At 35.7% G+C, this 20789-nt stretch overlaps 1 protein-coding gene across 5 annotated transcripts in view; it reads left to right on the forward strand.

The window, feature by feature from the left end:
- Nucleotides 1–20789, forward strand: part of ANKRD28 (ankyrin repeat domain 28) — a 149589-nt gene that overhangs the window by 968 nt on the left and 127832 nt on the right. The gene's annotated exons all lie outside the window — the stretch shown is intronic.

The following is a 20789-nucleotide window of genomic DNA, read 5'->3' on the forward strand; positions in this document are numbered from 1 at the left end:
TTTCTTGACTTAGGAATAGCTGGTCAAAGAATACCTGCAGTAGCGCAGAGTGGTCACTCTTCTTGAACTGAAAAAATACTTTGGGTCTAGCAATGAAATCGTAACTATATCGGAATGATTTGTTCACCTGAAAACATGGAAAGATGGTTAACAAGGCTTTCAGGCGATGCAGAGGTTTCCAGACATTTGTATCTCTCCTTTAAGGCAAAGAGAAATTAACGTGTGAAATTTACCGAGTCGCAGTAAATTTAGTAGTGCTGAGAATTTATTTTTGCCATTTGTTTTTCTGAACAGAAGATATGAATTAGATTTGAAAGGAAAGTAACGTGCATGCATTGGGAAACTGTTCCGAAAGTTTTTACCCCTTTTGCAAAAACAATGGGGAAAACTTGAGATGTGTTTTTTAATATTGTCTCCGTGAATATTGTACCTTAATTTCTGAACCTAGGCAGTCTCATGAATTCTCATTTCATAAGTGAATTTTATTTTATGTTTAGGCTGCTGACTGAATTTGTGTATCCTTTAGTATCAGCAAGGTTATAGCTGGTGTTAACATCATCAGAACATGATACTTTCAGAAACTACTGTTTAGTCAATAACAATGTATTACTGAAATACATTGTATTTCAGAGTATAGAACTGCATTGTCCAATCGGATAGCCACTAGCTACATGTGGCAACTTAAATTAATTAAAATAAAACATAGAGTCTCTCAGTCCTGATAGCCACATTTCAAGTGCTCAGTAGCCACATGTGGCAATTGACTATGGTATTGCACAGCACAATATAGAATTTCTGGTTTATATCATCAGAAAGTTCATGGGACAGCACTGTTAAAGAACAACAGGTAAAGCGCAGTTAAAGCATAAACGAATTCCTGCTAATTCTTGTACAGTTTACTAACTTTATACTTTTGATGGTGTGGAACTCAAGATCTAGGTTCTCCACTAATCTTTACCAATCTTAATGGCACTTTGTACTTCCATAAGGTATAATTGAGGTAATGATTGACTTTTGTTTTGTTTCTAGTCCTACAATCTCCAAAAGGTTATTTTTGCAGTTTGGATCATTGCATGCATTAGAAATTTAGTGAACTTTTAGGAGAGCATCCCAGTTTATTCACCATCAGGTTTAAACAGAAACAGGATTGTGGTTTCAGTCGGATGTAAAATCCAGTTGCAGCTTTGCATGTATTTAGGAATTGTAATTATGAAGCAATTGTGATGCTACTCTAGTTTTATATAATATCTGTTAATACTCAGGGGGTAATGATGATGTTTAAAATGTCACCTGTAAACTTGAGTATACTTTGACAAGTTAGTGAAGTGACATGGCTCAGAAGGGGAAGAAGAACACTGAGGTTTACCTCTAATCTACTAAGTAATTGACTCATCAGGTCATTCTTGTGGAAGACTTGGAGAAATGAGTTTCTTTTTGCCTAGTTGAAAGGGAATAGTTGCTTTTAGAGGTCATCGTATATGTTGGTATTTTATTACTATAAGAAGTTACGATAAAAATGAAAAGGAATGCAAATACTATTTTAATCTTTCCCATCTACAGGAAAAGGAGTTCAGCTAGATGGATTATTTTATTTGGAGGAAGGGAAATCTGGATAAGTACGCAGAATTTTAAAGCTGGCAAGTACCTGGCATAGCATTTAGCACAATCCTCATTTACTTGAGATAGGAAGTAGTAGAACCTAGTTTGTCTGTTATTTCCATATTCACGTTGTGTTCTGTTTTCTTCTATCTTTGCAAATACAGTTTAGTACATAGAAACTATAATGGGTAGGGATTGTTTTTCTTTGTGCCCATAAGTATGGAGGGGAGGGGTTCTAGATGGCGTAAACATAAACTCTGTGAGTAAATGAAGAAATTTGTTTTCATATCCAATCAATAATCTAAATAAGACAGCATCCCTCATTTTGTGTCAACATCTAATATGGGTATAAAAGGTTGCTATTGTACTATTTTCTATTAGTAAATGAAAATAATTTTAATTATAAATGAAAATAATTTGTAGTAGAAACAAACTTTCCCTGTGACTTCCCCCACACACACACATGAAAGTGTTTATATAGCATGAATTTGTAACACTTGTAGGGTTCTGTCCAACAGGTGTCAAGATTTTTGTCTTTGCAGTTAATAAAAATAATCATACATTATATTTATGATTTATAATTATATTAAAAATTTTAATTTTATTTTCTAGCCTTACTGAGATATTATTGACGTATAACATATGTAAGTTTAAGGTATACAACATGATCATTTTATACTTGTATGTATTGTGAAATGATTACCACAATATGGTTAGTTAACACACCTCTGTCCCCTCGCATAATTACCATTGTGTGTGTTTGTGTGTGGGAATAGCATTTAAGACCTGCTTTCAAATTGTGTGTGTGTACACACACAAAATATTATTAATTATAATTACCATGCTGTACCTTAGATCTCCAGAACTTACTCATCTTATAGCTGGGAATTTGTACCCTTTGACCAATTTCATGATTACATGTTGTCAGCAGTGATTCACAGTATACCCTAATAAGAAAGGAAGAAAGGTAGGTGGTCGTTGTTTAGTTCAGGGATAACAGACTCACAACTGGGAAGCTAAGTGGCAACTGACTCACTGACCGGTGGCTTCAGTATCTGGAAGACGAGGGAGTGATGGAGACCGTGGCACATGGGAGCCGGTGTGTTAGGTGCTGCTCAGCTCTGGGCCGTTGTTGCTGAGCAGTGTGCCCAGTATTTTTAGAACTCTAGTTCTTTGGGGTTGTTTTTTAGGAATTTTTTAGAAATTGAGATTCTTATGAAAAATCTATTAGTAAATGTTGGCAAGTTGGTAGTTACCATTGATAAAAATTGAAAGCTGTGATTTTAAAAAGGGATTGAAAGAGGACCAGTTTGTAACTGCAGTTTAAATCAGCTTGAGAAAACACATTACAAAATAAGATTCCTATTTAAAATCAAGTTTTCTTTGAGGTACAACAGCCCAAATGGTCATAAACTTTTAAAAATTGAGGTAATTTCCATACCATAAAATTCACTCTTTTAAAGTCTAGAATTCAGTAGTTTTTAGTTTATTTACAAAGTTGTTCAACCATTACCACTATCTAATTCCAGAACATTTTTACCATCCGAAAAGCCATTAACAGTCACTCCTTATTCCACCCCCCCCACCCCCCCAGACCTTGGAAGCCACTAATCTACTTTCTCTATGAATTTGCCTATTCTGGATATTTCATATAAGTGGAATCATACAATATGTGGGCATCAGTGAATGACTTCTTTCATTTAGCATAATATTTTAAAGGTTCATCCATGTTGTAGCATGAATCAGTTGGTCTTAAACTTTTATATCATGTTTAAGAGTTTCTAAAAAAAGTTCTTATACTTTTATGCTGTTTTACTGCCTCCTGTAGTGTGCATATGTATAATTTGGGATGTTTGTTTCTGTTTTCCGAGTTTGTTTTATAACTGGAGTTAAACTTTGCAGTAGTACTAAAGGATAGTAATAGCTTTTACATTTGGATTATTTTTGTGTAGGAGCCATCTTTGTGTGCCCTTTTGGGTTAATGGTCAGTAGGTAAGGATTCTTAATATATTGAAGGTTTTTTGTTTGTTTCGACAGGGTTGACATATCAAGTAGTGGATATTGGATGGATGAGAACTACTTAAGCATGATTTTGGATAGTTAGCAAGTTCTCGTTTGATCAAGTATTCACTACGGGTAGAGCATTATTTGACTTCTGGTAGGAAAAAATAGATGATCCTTGAAAAATCTTATAACTGGGGATACAGAATGTATGAAATGCCTGAAAAACACTGATGCCCAGATTTTCAAGTATTCTATACTGAGTGTCTCCTTGCTTTGTATTGGAGCTTGTAGGGACACACAAAATGTAGTAGTTACCACCTCTTCCCTTAAGAATCTTACTGGCTAGGAAAAAAGACACACATAAATGCCCAGTATGTGAAATACTTCACATGAAAAGGTTTATAGAGGTTGAAGAAAAACATTTGGAGCGTATTATTTGGAAATGTGACATAGTTAAAAAATATGTGTCCTACGTTTCCTGATTTTTAATAACTGGTAAAATGAAATGTAGAACATGGAGAGAGCTCCTTGAGGTGCAGATAACATGTTTCAGAATTCAGACAGGATCAGATGATCTGATAGTAGGCAGAAGGAGGTAGCAAGGGAGGTATTTTAGGTTCGCAGGAAAGATTCGTTGAAAGCAAACAGTTGTGCAGGAAAGCAACAGAGGGAACTATGAAGGCAAGCCAGAAAAAAAGAGGATGGTATTATCTGTGGTTGGATACTGAGGAGAGAGACCTGACTGGTTCGTGTAGTTGGAAAGAACAGGCGATAGATTAACTAAGTTAATAGTGACTACATTACGAAGTACGTGGAATACAAGACTTGGAAGTTGGGACTTGATTGGTAGTCATGGGAAGTCATAGCTGGGCTTTCGTAACCGAGGGTCTGTGAAGGGCTTCTGGAGGAATGTGCATATATGTACATTTCTCAGGAGGGTTCATAATTTTTTATTAGATTTTCCAAGAGACCCATGACACCCAAATGTTAAATCTACTGTAGGTTTTAGAAAAATAGATTACAAAAGGCACTGCTGTAATTCAAAATATACGTCTATGAAAAACATTTTAGTACAAACTGAGTACATTAAGTAGTAAGCAAAAGTTTGAATGGGAATGAGTACATCTTTAAAGGATCCTCATACCGTGTTTCCCCGAAAATAAGACCTAGCCCGACCATCAGCCCTAATGCGCGTCTTTTGGAGCAAAAATTAATATAAGACCTGGTATTATATTACATTACATTATATTATATTATACCTGGCCTTATATTAAAATAAGACCAGATCTTATATTAATTTTTGCTCCAAAAGACGCATTAGAGCTGATGGTCCGGCTAGGTCTTATTTTCGGGGAAACACGGTAGTTATATTAATGGCTCCCTTGTGTGTATATTTAAGAGTGTCTTATATTCATGTGACAGTTGGCAGTTTTTGTTGTATAGTCCCACTAGGGTAAATTAAACATGAAATGCAATTAAACAATGGTTATGGTAGTTAAAAAAAAAAAAAAAAGAGAGCGAGCAGATAATCCAGGTAGTTAGATTTGGGTCGCATTAGATTTTCCAGCATTTTGTCTATTGCCTTTTAATTTTTCTAGTCTAATGTAAAATTTATATTCGGTGAATGCCCTCTACCTGGGCTGGAGTGAGATGCTCCTGGAAAATGTTCTGAGCCTGGAGAAAATAGTTTAGGATTAAATCTTTTTGTCTGGATAATGCATCTCATGGACAGTTCACATCAAACCAATCACACAGTAATACGGTACTTCTAATTTAAAGCAAAATTAATGAAATCTCCAGTTACTTAAACCAATAATGTTTAAATGTGTTACAGTACATTGTATACAATGATTAAAGTTCTCGAGTACTTTAGATTTAATTTCCACTCCTATTCCCCCACCCCAGTTCTTATACTATTAAGTAATTCATCCACCTTCCTTATGTGATACTGATTTAAAGAAATAAAAAGTTACCAGCATTCTTCTGTGAGTATACTGATTGGCATACAAAGCAAAGTCTGGACAGAATTACTGCTTCCACAACTTTAGTGAAAAGTTCACTTTTGCCTAGTAAATTTAAGTTCAGATTCTTAATTGGTGATGGATTACCATTTAAATTTATTTATTATAAGCATAAAGGTATATCTTTTCTACTCTTAAGGATTTAAGGCTGCAGGTAATATTAAAATATGTAGCACAGGACAATTAAAATATTTAAAAATGTAAATCAGGAAGCAGCTGCTTCTGAAACAAACACTTGTTCCAAAAGCCTAGATGAGAGGTATTACAGTTGAGCACTACATTTAACTTTATTTTCTGTTACCTGAAGTACCAAAAAGCCCCCACAAACTTTATATCTTAATAATAGGGAATATAAAATAATCTGGAGAAGCAGCCTTTTCTCTTGCATCAATTTCTGGATGAAAATGTTTGATAGCTTTTTCTTTTTAAAACAGCTTTACTGAGATATAATTCACACACCAGTTTAAATTGTACAGTTCAGCAATTTTTACTATATTCACAGAGCTGTATAACTATCACCACAGTCAATTTTGGAACATGTTATTTAATCCAAAAAGAAACCTCTTACGCCTAAGCCTGTCACTTCCTCCCCAGTCTTAGACAACTATTCATCTACCTGTGTGTCTGTGTTATTTTGCCTATTTCACTTAGCATGTTTTGAAGGCTCATATTGTAGCATGTATCAATATTTTTATTGCTAATTAATACAATATTCCCATTGTATCAAATACCACATTTTATTTATCCACTCAACAGTTGATGCACATTTTGGTTATTTCCACTATTTGGCTAGTATGAATAATGCCGCTCTGAACATTTGTGTGAAAGTTTTTGTGTGGACATAAGTTTTCATTTCTATTGAATATATGCTTAGGAGTGGACTAGCTTGTAACTCTGTAGTAGCCTTTTAAGGAACTACCAGTTCATTTTCCAGAGTGGCTGCACCGTTTTGCATTCCCACCAGCAGTAAATGAGGGTTCTAATTTCTCCACATTCTCAATAAACTTACTGTCTTTTAATTTTTTTATTATAGCCATCCTAGTGTGTGTGAAGTGGTATTTCCTTGTGGTTTTGATGTGGATTTCTCTGATGGCTAGTGATGTCAAGCATCGTTCTTTTCATCAAATCCTTTGCCCGTTTTTCAGTTGGACTACTTTTTATTGAGTTGTAGGAGTTCTTTATATTTTAGGTTCAAGTCCCTTATCAGGTACATGATTTACAAAAATTTTCTCCCATTCTGTAGGTTGTCTTTCTACTTACTTGGTGGTATTTTTGAAGCACAAAAGCTTTTAATGTGAGGTCTATGTATCAGTGACTCCTAGGGTTTTGACTAGAGGGCCTAGGTGGATAGGGCATGCAAGCAGAAGAGCTGGTTTGAGAGTAAAATGAATTCAGTTCTGGATATATTGGGGTCCTAGTGGGACATTTAAATGGAGAAGAGTAGAAATAGTAGGCAGTTCAATGTCAGGCTGGGCTCAGAGAAGAGTATGGTCAGTGGTAATTGAAGTGAATGAGAACAGCTCCTGGCCAGGGAAAGTATAACGCAGGGTATGAAATGAGTGGAGGAAAGGAAGCCCAAGAAGAAGCTACTAGAATTAGGAAGAGAGCCACGAGAGATTATTACAGGCCACAGAGGGAAGAATTTCCCAAGTTGCACCTGTATTATCTCAGGCACAAAGGCTCCATTTTTCTCATCACCTCTAAGTTTTCTTTTTATCCAGCACATTGTTTTAAACTTTTCCATGGAAATATTTTTTCTATTTGCTCCAAACTCTTTACTTCCTAATTCCTAGTTTGGGCATGCATCAACATCACTTGGCTATCTTAAATATTTTTGTGGTCCTGTTAGATCTAAATGAGGATCACCTGGGATAATGCTCCAGAATCTGTATTTTAAAACCCTGTGGTAAAGACTGACTTGCTCTTCACCAAGCTTGAGTTTCCTTTTCTCTCGGATCCCAACTCACTTATATATTTACCAGCCCCTCTTGTATTTGGGGATGGCCACAGGAAATGAAGCAGAAGTACTGAGTGTTTTTCAGCCCTGACAAACACAAGCTGCCCTTGTGTTGCTCTCCTTTCTCCACCTGCTGGTTGGGTGTGGTGTGCCAGAGCAACTTTGGAAACGATGATGGTCCGAGAAAGCTGAACTTTTGTCAGCCTTGGTCACCTCCCGCCTCCTTATGCCCCCAGATGATCATTAACATGGATTTTTGAGCTTCATGTAAGCATGAAATAAAAATAAGCTATTCTGTTATGCCACAGTTTCAGAATTTATCTATTACAATATCCATTGTTACTTTAATCAGTATAACTCCTTAGATTATTATGCAAATTCGGATTTGGGAACCATTGCCTTTGGTTTGTACTGTTTGTTATTTTTAAGCTCATTTATATGGTAGGTTAGTCTTCAGCTGTTGACTTCCAGACCTTATATGTAAATATCGTATTTTATTTGTAATAATTTTCATGGAAATGGTTATAATTAACATCCTGATTATTTTATTAGGTAACAAACATTTGTATGCCTACTACCTTCTGGTCCTTGATACTGGGGATACATCTTTGTAGAAAACAGCATCTAGTACGGGATAAGATGGAATTAGACAAGGGCAATTATCTTACCTGTGCTCTGAGAGCGTCAAGGGAGCAATGGCTAATTGAACCCAATAGTAGAATTGGGCCCTTGAAGTTCATTTTAATGGTATTTTACTTCTATTCCTTTTGTAATACTGCTCTCTCTCATCCTTGGTGGACAAAAACCATACATAGTCTGTATAAAATCCTTTTGGAGGAACAAAAACTACCATTTGGTAGATTTGTGTTATATAGGGGTATTTTGTTTGAGAGTATGTTTTTCCTTAATCTCTACCATCAGGAAAAAAATTGAGTACATATTTCAGAGAACTGCAAATCTTAATCTTGATGCAGATTATATTATTAAACTTTTCCTGCAGTTGACTAAAGTTGTTTTGTTTTTGTTTAAAGAACTATCTTATTGATTGCATTTCTTCTTCCCCTTTTCCTTTTGAGAGAACCTTTGGATTAGAAATGGTGAAAGTCAGAAAGGACCTACCTACTACCTTTAGTATTGTATTCTTATTAGTGTAAATTAATTAGGATAAAATCATGTAATTCAAACAGGACTTTAAAAGATTATATGTGTATTTGCGTGTGTATGTATTTGTAGATGGGCAAACAAGAGGCTTCTATGTTGGATAGTTCTCTGAATGGTGAGAGGTTTCCCCCACTTTGAAAGCTTCCATGCTAGGCAGTGTGTAGTTCCTGAGTGTCAGATTGGGTCATTGCTAGAGGGAGAACAATGTCCCTGGGAGAACTATAAACAGATAGGCAAGCATTTAGGCATCCTAAAGAAATGGAATTAGTTGAACTTGAAGGTTAACAACAGCCTAGCTTTTAAGGGATGTAAGAGCAAACTGCAGCATCAGGAGTGAGCACTGGCATTGAAACCAGGTGAACAGATCAAAATAGCAAGTGTGGTATTAGTCAAGTAGATCCAGTAAGTAGCCACATCCAAGTTATAGGCAGGTAGTTGGGAACTAGCATGTCTCTGAGCGCGTGAATGATTCAAATAGGGACGATGTCTGGAATCAAGAGACTTCAACAGATGAAGACAAGGGCCGGAAACCTTGCAGACATTCTCGTTTGGTAACTTGTAGCTGGGATAACGAGACGGAACCTGGTTGGAGTATTTCCCAATTTAGAAACTACTCAAGAGGTGTAAATGAAATATGGTATAGTTGTACTGTAGGAATGTTCTGGAAGATTGTGTATATGTCAGATAATGGTTAATTCACTCATTTAGCAATGAGCAACCTTACTATTTTAAAGAAACTTATTGTAAATTATTTTAAATACAGAGTCCCGTAATAAAACAAATTAGCCTTCAGTTTATCTTTTATCATAAAGCTGAATTTCTTTATATCACTTTTACTTAAGTTTAGCTGTGCCCACTGCTTATTACAAATGACCAGTAATATATGGATTATTTTGCCTGTCCAGGTGCATTATGGGTTTTAGGACCCCGCTGTGTTTTGGCTATTGTATTAATTGCTTCTGAAATATCTTAATCAACCGGTTTGTATTTTCTTTTCCTTACTAGCAATGTTCCACATTCAGAAACTTCCAAATTCTATTATAAAACTCACATGAACTCCCTTACCTTCTCACCTAGTTTCTTCAACATCTTGGAGCCAGTTTTGAATTTGGAATTTCTTTTCTCTGACCACAGCTTCTTTCATTGTTGATTTCACCCATTTCTTCACCCACAGTGAACCTGAGCTTTGCTGTATTGGAACCTACTTCAGCTAGTCTGATAGGTTCGGTGTGGCCACACACTGACCTCTTGAGAAGACGACCTCCTGATTTGAGCAGTATTGGTTGGGTAGTGTTTTCTGAAATGGGCAGCTTTTACTACTATGGTGTTTATTGAGATTTTGTGTGGGTAACCTTTCTACTTCGATTACCAGATGTTGACTGGCACTTCCTTCCTTCCTTCCAGTCCAGAGTCAAGAGCATAGCCTGGTATCCTGCTTCGTTCTCACTTTCCTGTAGCCTATTTGGTGTCTCCATTGCATCTTTCATATTAACCATTCTGTAAATTTATTCTTCATTTTGACCTCTTCAGCACTCAGCCTTCTTCCCTTCCGCTATAACCCCATCCCTATCCATCTTTCAACTTTTATTTCTTCTTTTCTACCTCAACCTCCTTTCTTTTAGTCCTTTTGGCCCAACCTCTTGAGCTTCAACTCCTAACTCATGCACACCCTCAGTCTCTTCCCCTTCATCTAAGTCTCCTGCCTAGTGCAATTTGACATTCATTCTGTTCCCACCTCCCTCTCAGGCTGTACCGTTTTCTCAGCAAGCCTTGTTTCTCAGTGGGCGCTTCCCCTGCAGTTCCTCCCTCTGCTGCTATTATGTCAGTCTTAGATCCTTATCCTCTACTCTCACCTGTTGACCTTAAACAAATAGCCAGACATTTCTCCAGCAAAATGGGTTGATTTGGCAACAACAAAGAATACAATTCAGGACATGCAGTCTAATGGTGAACCACAGGCAAGTCCAGAGAACAAAGAAGAGGAGCTGTTCTCCCACAGAGGAAAGAGAGGGTCAGACGAGCCATTGTAAATAGAGCCCATTGGAGGAAACTGGAAGTTCAAATATGGTGGCTTTTCATTGGCTGAAAAGTCTTCACGGGTTGTAAGTCTTTCATTGGCTGAGTGTCTGAGAAGATCCTCCTTCCTGCTAGAGTAGTAGAGTAGAAAAATATTTCCTGTTGCAGATGGAAAGTGTGTCTCTTCTTGTTTGGGGCAATTGACTATGAGTGGTAGGGCCTTAGAGCTCCCCCTCCAGGCCCTCCCAACTCCAATTTAATGAAGTTTTTGTTCATCACTCTTCACATATCCTTAGCCCCAATACTACCCTTTCAAGTTATAGCTCCATTCTTTCCTGTGGCTTCGTTAGGCAAGAGAAGTAAATGCCTTAAAGATAATGTTAAGTAAATAATAGTGGCTATCATACATGGATATGGCAGTCAATTATTATAGTCTTAACTGAATGTCTGAGATGGTAGGGCATGTGCTTTTAATGCTGGCTCATTAATTTATCACCTCTATGACCTTGAGCAAGTTATTCCACTCAGGTACGAGTTTCCTCACCTAGAAACGGGAGTCAGTCTTCCAGAGTTGTTGAATTAAATGAGAACATAAAACGTCCAGCACATAGTTGACGCTTGATAAATTGTAGCTGCTATTGTATTGGAAAGGACTGGGGGCTGAGAGATCTCGCCAGTTCTGCCACCTTCGTATTTTGTGACCTTGGCAAAGAAACTAAATCTGAGCCTGAGTTGTTTTTTTAACATCTTTATTGAGTAAATTCACATAGCACTAAATCTGCCTACTCAAAAATGCAATTCAGTGTTTTGTTTTTTAGTGAAAAAGTGGTGTGCAACCATCACCACATTTTTGTCACCTCAAAAAGAAGCCCCATTCTCATTAGCAGTCACTCCCATGCCTCTTAAGCCCCCTTCTTTCCTTCAGTCTTAGGCAGCCACTAATCTACTTCCTGTCTCTAAGCATTTGCCTGTTCTGGACACTGCATATAAGTGGAATCATGTGATATGTCATCTTTTGTGGCTGGTTTCTTTTACTTACAAGGTTTTTAAAAGTTTATTCATTTTGTATCCTGTATCAGAACTTCATTTCTTTTTATTGCCAGAAAATATTCCATTATATGGACATACCACATTTGGTTTATCCATTCATTTCATGATGGATATCGGGTTGTTTCAACTTTCTGCATATTTTACTCTGTAAAATGGGCATGGCAATGTCTTCTTCAGTGGATTGTGAGCCTTTAAGTGTCTAATGTGTAGTGGTTGCTCAGTAAATGACCACTTACCCAAATAGTGTAAACTCCTTTATACCTTTGACCTTCTTAGTCAACCTGTGGATTACTTCTACCATGTGTATTTTCTGTTTCAGCTCTGGGACCACTGAAAATTGGTGAAGAAAGTAATGAAACCAAGCTGAATATACTCCAGTTTTCTGATGTCTAACTTCAGTTGCATCCTCATGGCTATTTAACAGTTCTTATCATATCTTTTCTGTATACATTAATCTTTAATTTCTACCTTTCTCCATTTTATCATATAGTGGTTGTATTTCCTAATTTACTAAGAAAAGAGAAGCCTACCTACCTATGTAAGCTTTCTTATTGATCCTCTTACTGCAAATCATTTATTTCTACACTTTGCTTTCTGCCTCTCTTTTCTTATTTTGACTCAGAGGAATGAATATGCATTTTTCTTTCTACTGTACTCCAAATCATATCCTCATCTGAAAGTTAGACGTATTATTTTATTTTATTATTATTTTTTTTTTCCACTTCTCTCCGTGCTCCCACCCATTGTTGTATATTGGTGTCTGGATGGACACTACCTATTAATCAAGATTCTAATACTCAGATTGGGCAAAACCAGCTAAGCAACACCCATTACAGAATTCAATCTTAACAAGGCTTATTTCTGTTTGGGTATGCCACATGTTACAGTATAATTTTTTAAAATTTGCTTATTTTAGTGTAAAGCAGTGAATGAAAGTTGTTTGAGTTGAATTTCTTTGATTAGACTAGTGAGAACATTTTCCTTTCCATCATCACATGTTAAGGCTAAAATATGTAATGTTCAAAAAGAAAGTGATTTTTTTCATGTGTTATTTTATTAACCCTGGAGACAAATCTGGCCTATGCTTCAAGTAGCCTCTCTGAACCACATTAATTTTAAAATGTGCTGAGTATAGCTTTCATTGGTTCCATATTTCTATGTGCCAAACCACCCTGTCAGAAAATCTTCCTTTTTAACCTAGTTAGGTCTTTCCAGCTACAGTTCAGTCATTTTCTGTTGTGTTGTCTACAAAGATCCTATATAGCTGATCACCCTTTCAAGTTGGATTCAGGGAGCTGATTTGTCAGACCAGTGGCTCCCTTTTTTGTAACAGTTGATTGAGGTGTAATTTACATACATTAAAATTCACCTGTTTTAAGAGTACAATTCAATTATTTTAGTAAATTTAAAGAGTTGTGCACCTATCACCACAATCTGGTTTTAGAACATTTCCATCACTCAAAAACATAACTATTTTGGAAACCTCAGATTTCCTCCTATATGCTTCTCCCTTATTCTCACACTAGTACCTTGTGCACCACACTTCCGATGCTATTTACTTGGAGACAGTGTCAGCTCCCACAGGTTACGAGCTTAGTCCTACAAGACTACACCTACCCCTTCAGAAGTTACCACCTGTGCTTGTGACTTACTGGCTATGAATCAGAGGCTACTGATTAATTTACTAGGGGCACGCAGAACTCAGAGAAACATTTCACTTACTAGATTACTGGTGTATTATAAAAGAAAAAAGTTCAGGAACAGCCAGGTGAAAGAGATGCATAGGGCAGGGTATGTGGAATGGGGCATGGAGCTTCCACGCTCTCAGGGCACACCACTCGCCCCCAATTTCCATGTGCTCACCAACCCGGAAGCTTTCCTAACCCCATCCTTTTCGTTTTTTAATGGAGACTTCATGATATAGACATGACTGTTTAAATCATTGGCCTTTATTAGTAACTGAACTGACCTCCAGTTCCTCTCCCATCCCTGGAGGTGAGGGTGGGGCGGAACTGAAAGTTCCAACCCTCTAAACAAGTGGTCGGGTTTTTTACCTGTCACCTTATTTACATAATAAGATACTTTTTTTACTCTCATCGCAGAAAAGTCCAAGGGTTTTGGGAGCTCTTTGCCAGAAAGAAAGATGAAGAGCAAATACCGGGGGTGCCAAAAAAATGTATACAAGTGGACACTTTGGTTAGCATTGCTCAAGCAGTAGTTCACCATCATCAGAAGTGTCTGGACGCTGATGGTAACAACTTTGAGCACCTCTTGTAATTGTAGAAGTCTAACGTGACTTGTGTTCATTCATCTTTTGTTATTGGTGTATATTGAGTATTGTAATTTTAGTATAGCTTTCCTTTCTTAAAATGTGTATACATTTTTTTGGCACCCTCTGTATATATTTTTTATTAAAAGTCATGATATTGTAACACCTCATACCCACTTTGCAGTCACTTCTGGTCCCATCTTCACCCCAGGCAACTACTGGTTAGTAGTGGTCTGTCTCTAGATTTACCTTTTCCAGGTATTTTATGTAAATGGAATCATAAAATATATGGTCTTTTTTTGTCACGCATCTACCATTAGCATAAATGTTTTGAGGTTTATTCATGTAGCATATGTTAATTCTTTATTGCTGAATAGTACTGCATTATATGGATTTACCACATTGTATTTATCCGTTCATCAGTGGATGGAAATTTGAATTGTTTCCCCTTTTTGGCCATTATGAAAATGCTGCTTTGAATATTTATATATAAATCTTTGTGTCTATCTGTGTTTTAATCTCTTGGGAAGATTCCTAGGAGTGGAATTGTTGGGTTGTATGGTAAGCTTGTGTTTAGTGTTTCAAGAATAGCCAAACTATGTGATCTCTATTGTGTGTTGCTGGATTTGGCTAATACGTTGTTGAGGGAGGACTTGTACCTTTATTCTCATGATGCCTTTGTCTGGCTTTTGTATGAGGGTGATGGTGGCCTCAAGGAATTGGGAAGTGTTCTCTCTTTTCCAGAAGAGTTTGAAATATTAGTAGTATTTCTTCTTTAAATGTTCGGTAGAATTGACCAGTAAAACTATGTGGGCTAGGTTTTTTCTTTGTGGTTAGTTTTTAAATTATTAATTCAGTTTCTTCACTTGTTATAGGTCTATTCGGATTTCTATTTCCTCTTGAGTCAGTTTCTGTAACTTGTGTCTTTCAGGGAATTTGTCTAATTTGCATTATATTATTCATAGTATAAGGATTTATAGTATAAGGATTCCCTTATAATCCTTCTATTTCTGTAAGGTCATTGGTGATGTACCCCTTTTCATTCATGATTTTGATAATTTGTCTTCATTCTTTTTTCCTAGTCAATCTAGCTAGAGGTATGTCAGTGTTGTTGGTCTTTTTTATTGATTTTTCTCTATTTTAATCTCTTTTCTATGGTGTTGATTTCCCTTCTAATATTTATAATTTTTTTCCTTCTGTTTGCTTTGGGTTTAGTTTACTTTTTTTCTGATTTCTTAAGAGGAAAGCTTATTTATTTGAGGTATTGCTTTCCTAATATTGGTGGGTGGGGCGTACAGCTATAAATTTTTCTTTAAGTACTGCATTAGTTATCCTGTGTGTTTTGATATGTTTTCATTTGGCTCAGAATATATTCTGTGTTCCTTGTGATTTTATCTTTGACTGTGAGATATTGAGAAGTATCTTGTTTACTATCCAAACATTTGTGGATTTCCCAATTTATTTTGTTTTCTAATTCCATTGTGATTGAGCAACAGTCTTTGTATTTTTTGTATCATTTTGGTTCTCTTAAACTTGAGTCTTATTTTATGGCCTGGCATATGGTCTGTCCTGGAGAATATTCCACACATGCTTGAGAAGACTGTGAATTCTGATGGTGGTGGTGGAGTCTTCTATACATGTCATTTGGGTCAGTATTATTACTGATTTTCTGTTTACTTGTTCTGTCCGTTATTGAAGGTGGTTATTGAAGTCTCTAATTATTATTGTTTAAAGTATTATTATTCTTTAATTGCCTATTTCTCCATTTCTCTCATTTTTTCCTTTCCCTATTTTGGGGATGTTTTGGTAGGTGTATATATTTATAGTCATTATATAATACTTTCCTGTTAAATGGATACTTTTAATATTATAAAATGTATCATAACTTTGTTGCATAACTTTTTAACTTAAAGTCTACTTCATCAGATATTAGTATAACTACTCCAGTAGTCTGATGGTTACTGTTTGCATGTTATATCTTTTTCCATTCTTTTATGCTTTTTGTGTTTTGGAATCTAAAGTGTCTTTGGTAGACAGCATATAATTGGCTATTGCTTTTTTAATACAGTCTAACAGTCCGTCTTTTTAATGGAGTATTTATAATAAGCCTTTCCTACTTAATGTTATTTTTGAAATAGTTGGATTTATATGTCCAGTTTGCTCTTTGTTTTCTATATACCTCATGTCTTGTTTGTTCCTCTGTTCCTCTTTTATAGCCTTTTGTATTTTTACCATTTTAATTTCTTAATTTTTTTTAAATTATGTTTTTCTTAGTGCTTGTTCTAGGGATTACAGGATACATCTGAATTTATCACAGTCTACTTAAGATTAATGCTAATTAGGCTCTAGTATAGCTCCATTTCCTCCTCTCTCCTTGTGCCAGTATTGTCATATGTATTATGTTCATTTATGTAATAAACCCACCAATACAGTGTTTTAATTATTGCTTTAAACAATATGTCTTTTAATAGAGGAGAAGAAAGGAGAAAAATACAGTGTTTTATATTAACCAACATTTGCCATTTCTGATACTTTATTTCTTGTGGATTCCAGTTACCCACTGGTGTCATTTCCTTCCCCCAGCATAGTTCCAGTCCCTCCTCCCTTTTTTGTGCTATTATTGTCATGTATATTACATCTTTAGATGTTATAAGCCTAACAGTTTTATGATTGTTCTAGGCAGTTACCTTTTAAATCAAGAGAAGAAAGAGTAAAAAGTATATGTATATTTTCTATATTGTCATTTTTCCTTTACCTGTAGTTACCTTTGCCACTGTTCTTTATTTTTTCATGTAGATTCCAGTTACTATCTGGTGTTACTTCCTTTCATCCTGAGGAACTTCTTTTCATCTACAGAGGGTGCCCAAAATAGTATACACATTTTAAGGAAGGAAAGCTGTATTAGAATTGTCATACTCAATATATACCGGTAACAAAAGATGAACACAAGTCTCGTTTGACTTCTGCAACTACAAGAGGTGCTCAAAGTGGTTACCATCAGAATCCTGACACTTCTGATTACGGCGAACTACTGGTTGAACAATGCTGACCGAAGTGTCCGCTTGTATACATTTTTTTGGCACCCCTGTATATCTGTATCCGAAGAGTACATGTTAGACTTAGCCCCCTCCCATCTTCTCACTTGGGGGGATCATGCTTTATGATCTTATACATGGTAATAGTTGAGTAAGGACTGCGAAGGCATGGCAGGAGATGAGGTGGTGGGGAGTATGTAGAGGCCAGTTCCTGGAATATCATGGGCCCCATATTGAAACGTACAGCTGTGGGGAGCAGCCATTGGAAGATTTTATGCAGAGTTCTATTATCAGATTTGAGCCTTGAGGAAAGAACTGGATTCTGAATGCTTTTTTAGAGATGGTAGTGACATACTACAGGCTGTAAGAGGAAGGTGAATCTGCCTTTTTCTCTGAAATTCCTTCTTTTTTGTTCTTTTGGGCAATTAAAAGCTGTTTATATCCAAGTAGCTACTCCCTTGCAGGCATAAAATATTTACAGGTTTGTGAAAGAGTTATATGTACATACTCGTATATAGTTTGTACAGTGGGAACCATGGGAGCTATCTATGAAGTTTGTGAAACAGCTGTTTGAGAACCACTGTCATAGGATGAATGGATTGTTTATTGTTTGTGTATGTGGATGGGACATGTGTTGAAGCATTAGATAAACATCTTTTGGCATCTGACCTTTTAAAAAATTTTTTAAATTTTAAAGCCTGGTTGTACATAAGCGGTACCTTTCAGTAGTTTTGATATGACAGAAATGTTTGGTTGTTTTCTTCTTTGATACTCACAACTTTTTTTTTTAACCATGTAAAGAATGTGTAAGAGGTTTTGTTTTGCTTCTTAGGAAAAATTGAAGAGCAGAAAGCTTATTTATTACAGGTTTTTGCTACCAGTTTTTCACAGAAGTATAAAATTAAAGGGGAAAAATGTCCTCCCCTCCCCTAGACTCTCCTAGATTCTGTAAACAATCCTTGTGATTGTCAACTTGTCAATGGATGTTTTTTGTTTTGAGTGATTTCTGTAGGAGACAACCTTGTTTCTGTACTACTGTCATTTATTGCCTACAGTTGCCTTTAGGAGTACAGGAGCTCATTTTTCATTATTCATAAAATCATTAAACTTTGCCATTTTTAAGAGTTTAATATAGTATTTTCATTGAACTGGTGGAAGTTAGACTTGAAACTGTGAGGGGATTACCTACATAGTCTTGAACTTAAAATTTCCCAATGAGTAAGGGCCACATTTTTGCCCAGCACCAAACAGGTAACAAGGAATTTAGGCATATAATTTTCACTTTCTTTCTAAATACTAGAATGCAAAATAACGTTTGTTTTACTTACCATATTCAATACTTTGATAATATCTTGGTGAACAAGCATTTTCCAAATGACTGATTTTCCAAATGACTGATCACACATTGGTAAAGATACATGCAAAGTGCATGAATGTGAAAAAGTAAGAAAAGTTCATTGATTTAGTTTCACATTTCACATTGCAATCAACCAACCCTTAAGAGATACCACTCATCATGTTTTAATGTAGTGTCAAAGAAGAGTATCCACGATTATCTGAAAAGGCTTTTATAATATGGTACCATTTTCTGTGGTTATGAGTTACAGATTTTCTTCATATACTGAATCAGGATAACTACCATAGACTGAATGCAGAAGCAGCTGTGTTACTCTGGCTAGCTTCTAGTAAGCCAGACATTAGAGGAATTTGTAAAAATGTAAAACAGTGTCACCCTTCTCACTAATGTTTTTAGAATAATTATTTTCATAAACTCATTTACACTGTATGTAGCATATTAAGTAAATTACAAATAAATATTTAAACATTTTCTCAGTTTTAATTTTGAATGCAGTAGACATCGACATGAAGTAAACAAAACTCTAGGGTCCTCAGTCATTTAAAAGTGTGAAGGTTTCTGAGACCAAAATTTTTTTGAACAGATGGCTTTCTGAGATTGGTCCCTTAGATATTGTTGAATCTAAGTTTGTGTCTCTTGTTGGGTTAGGCTACCATAGATTAGAAGATTTAAATTCCTTGGCTTTTGATTGACAGTGCTGAGTATATTTTTAATGTATAAACTATATAGCAGAATTTATAATGGTTAAATTTTGACTCCACATGGCTGAAAAAGCATTACTTACAGATTAGATGAGTAGAGAATTGTATCTGGAAGAATGACAAAAAGAATTGCAGGAAATGGTATTCTAGAGGTAACAATAGGCAAATGATCATGGAAAAACCATTATCTTATGAAAAAATATTATCTTGTGAGAGTCTTAGAGAAGTAAGATGAGATTTAGCAAACACTTTAAGTGTAAGAGATTGCATACCGATAAAAGGGGGAGATTATACAAACGTTAATTATTGACACACGTTCTAGCTTTGTCTAACCATAAAGATATCATAGGTTTTCTGTTTCTATAAACACTGAAAATAAGCTCTGTGGGTTTGAGTGGATTGTTGATTGGTTAATATGGGAAGTAATTTCAGACATCATTTAGGAGAACCTTATGATGTAGAGGAAAAGAGACTTTCCACAGATACCGTGTTTCCCCGAAAATAAGACCTAGCCAGACCATGAGCTCTAATGCATCTTTTGGAGCAAAAATTAATATAAGACCCAGTCTTATATAAGACCTGATATTATATTATATCATATTATATTATACACGGTCTTATATTAAAATAAGACTGGGTCTTATATTAATTTTTGCTCCAAAAGACGCATTAGAGCTCATGGTCTGGCTAGGTCTTATTTTCGGGGAAACACGGATTTTCTTACATATATAAAATTAATCAGGATTACCTTGATTTAGAGTACTGGTCTTCGTTAAACCTTTGTAAAGGGTAAGTAAGTTTGGCTTGTGTTTAGATAAGGCTTTGAGAGATACCTGTGAAGTCAGTGAACAAGTGCTGTGTGGTATGCAAAGCTGTGGGAGGTCCACAAGAAATCTGTCAGGGAGCTAGTGAAGCCGAAGCTGAATGATAATGAATGTCCACTATACATTTATATATATGAGTACACACACACACACACACACACGTATATATAGTTACAAGAAGTGGAGGACAGCATTAGGAATAGAGACAGTGGAAATGTAGATTGGGGAAGGGGGGGTTATCACTTTGGGAGGGCTATAAATGATAAATGTCTAACTATTACATTGTTTTATACACCTGAAACTAATATAAAAAAAGAAAAAAACAAACTTAAAGGAAATGACTTCTCCTTTTTAATAAAAAGATATTATTGTTTTTGTTAAGCTTATTTTGTTAATAAAATTTTTTATGTGTAGTCCTTTAATTCATGGGAGCCTTATTACTCGTAGTAGCCTCATAAGTAGTAGGGATTACGAACTAGAATATTAGGAAAAGACCATAATTTGTTTTTTTCAGTGCTAGTACAAACAATACTTAGCATTGATATTTGTATACTTGGATATTTTTCACTTGTTAAATGTGAGAAAGTTCTATCTTTAAAAACTTGGCTTAAAAAAAGATATTTTTTCTAATCACTGGGGTTCTTTTGGGGAAGCATTAAAGTAGATATAGTTATCTCTTTAAATTCCATGTTCGTTTTTTTTTCTTGTTATACTCTGCTTTCCTTACTTTAGATCATATGATTTATACTTACATTCCTATTGTGTCTAAATGGGAACATGAGATACTTAGGGGCA

This window comes from Rhinolophus sinicus, linkage group LG10, assembly GCF_036562045.2.
Source record: "Rhinolophus sinicus isolate RSC01 linkage group LG10, ASM3656204v1, whole genome shotgun sequence".
Lineage (NCBI taxonomy): Eukaryota > Metazoa > Chordata > Mammalia > Chiroptera > Rhinolophidae > Rhinolophus > Rhinolophus sinicus.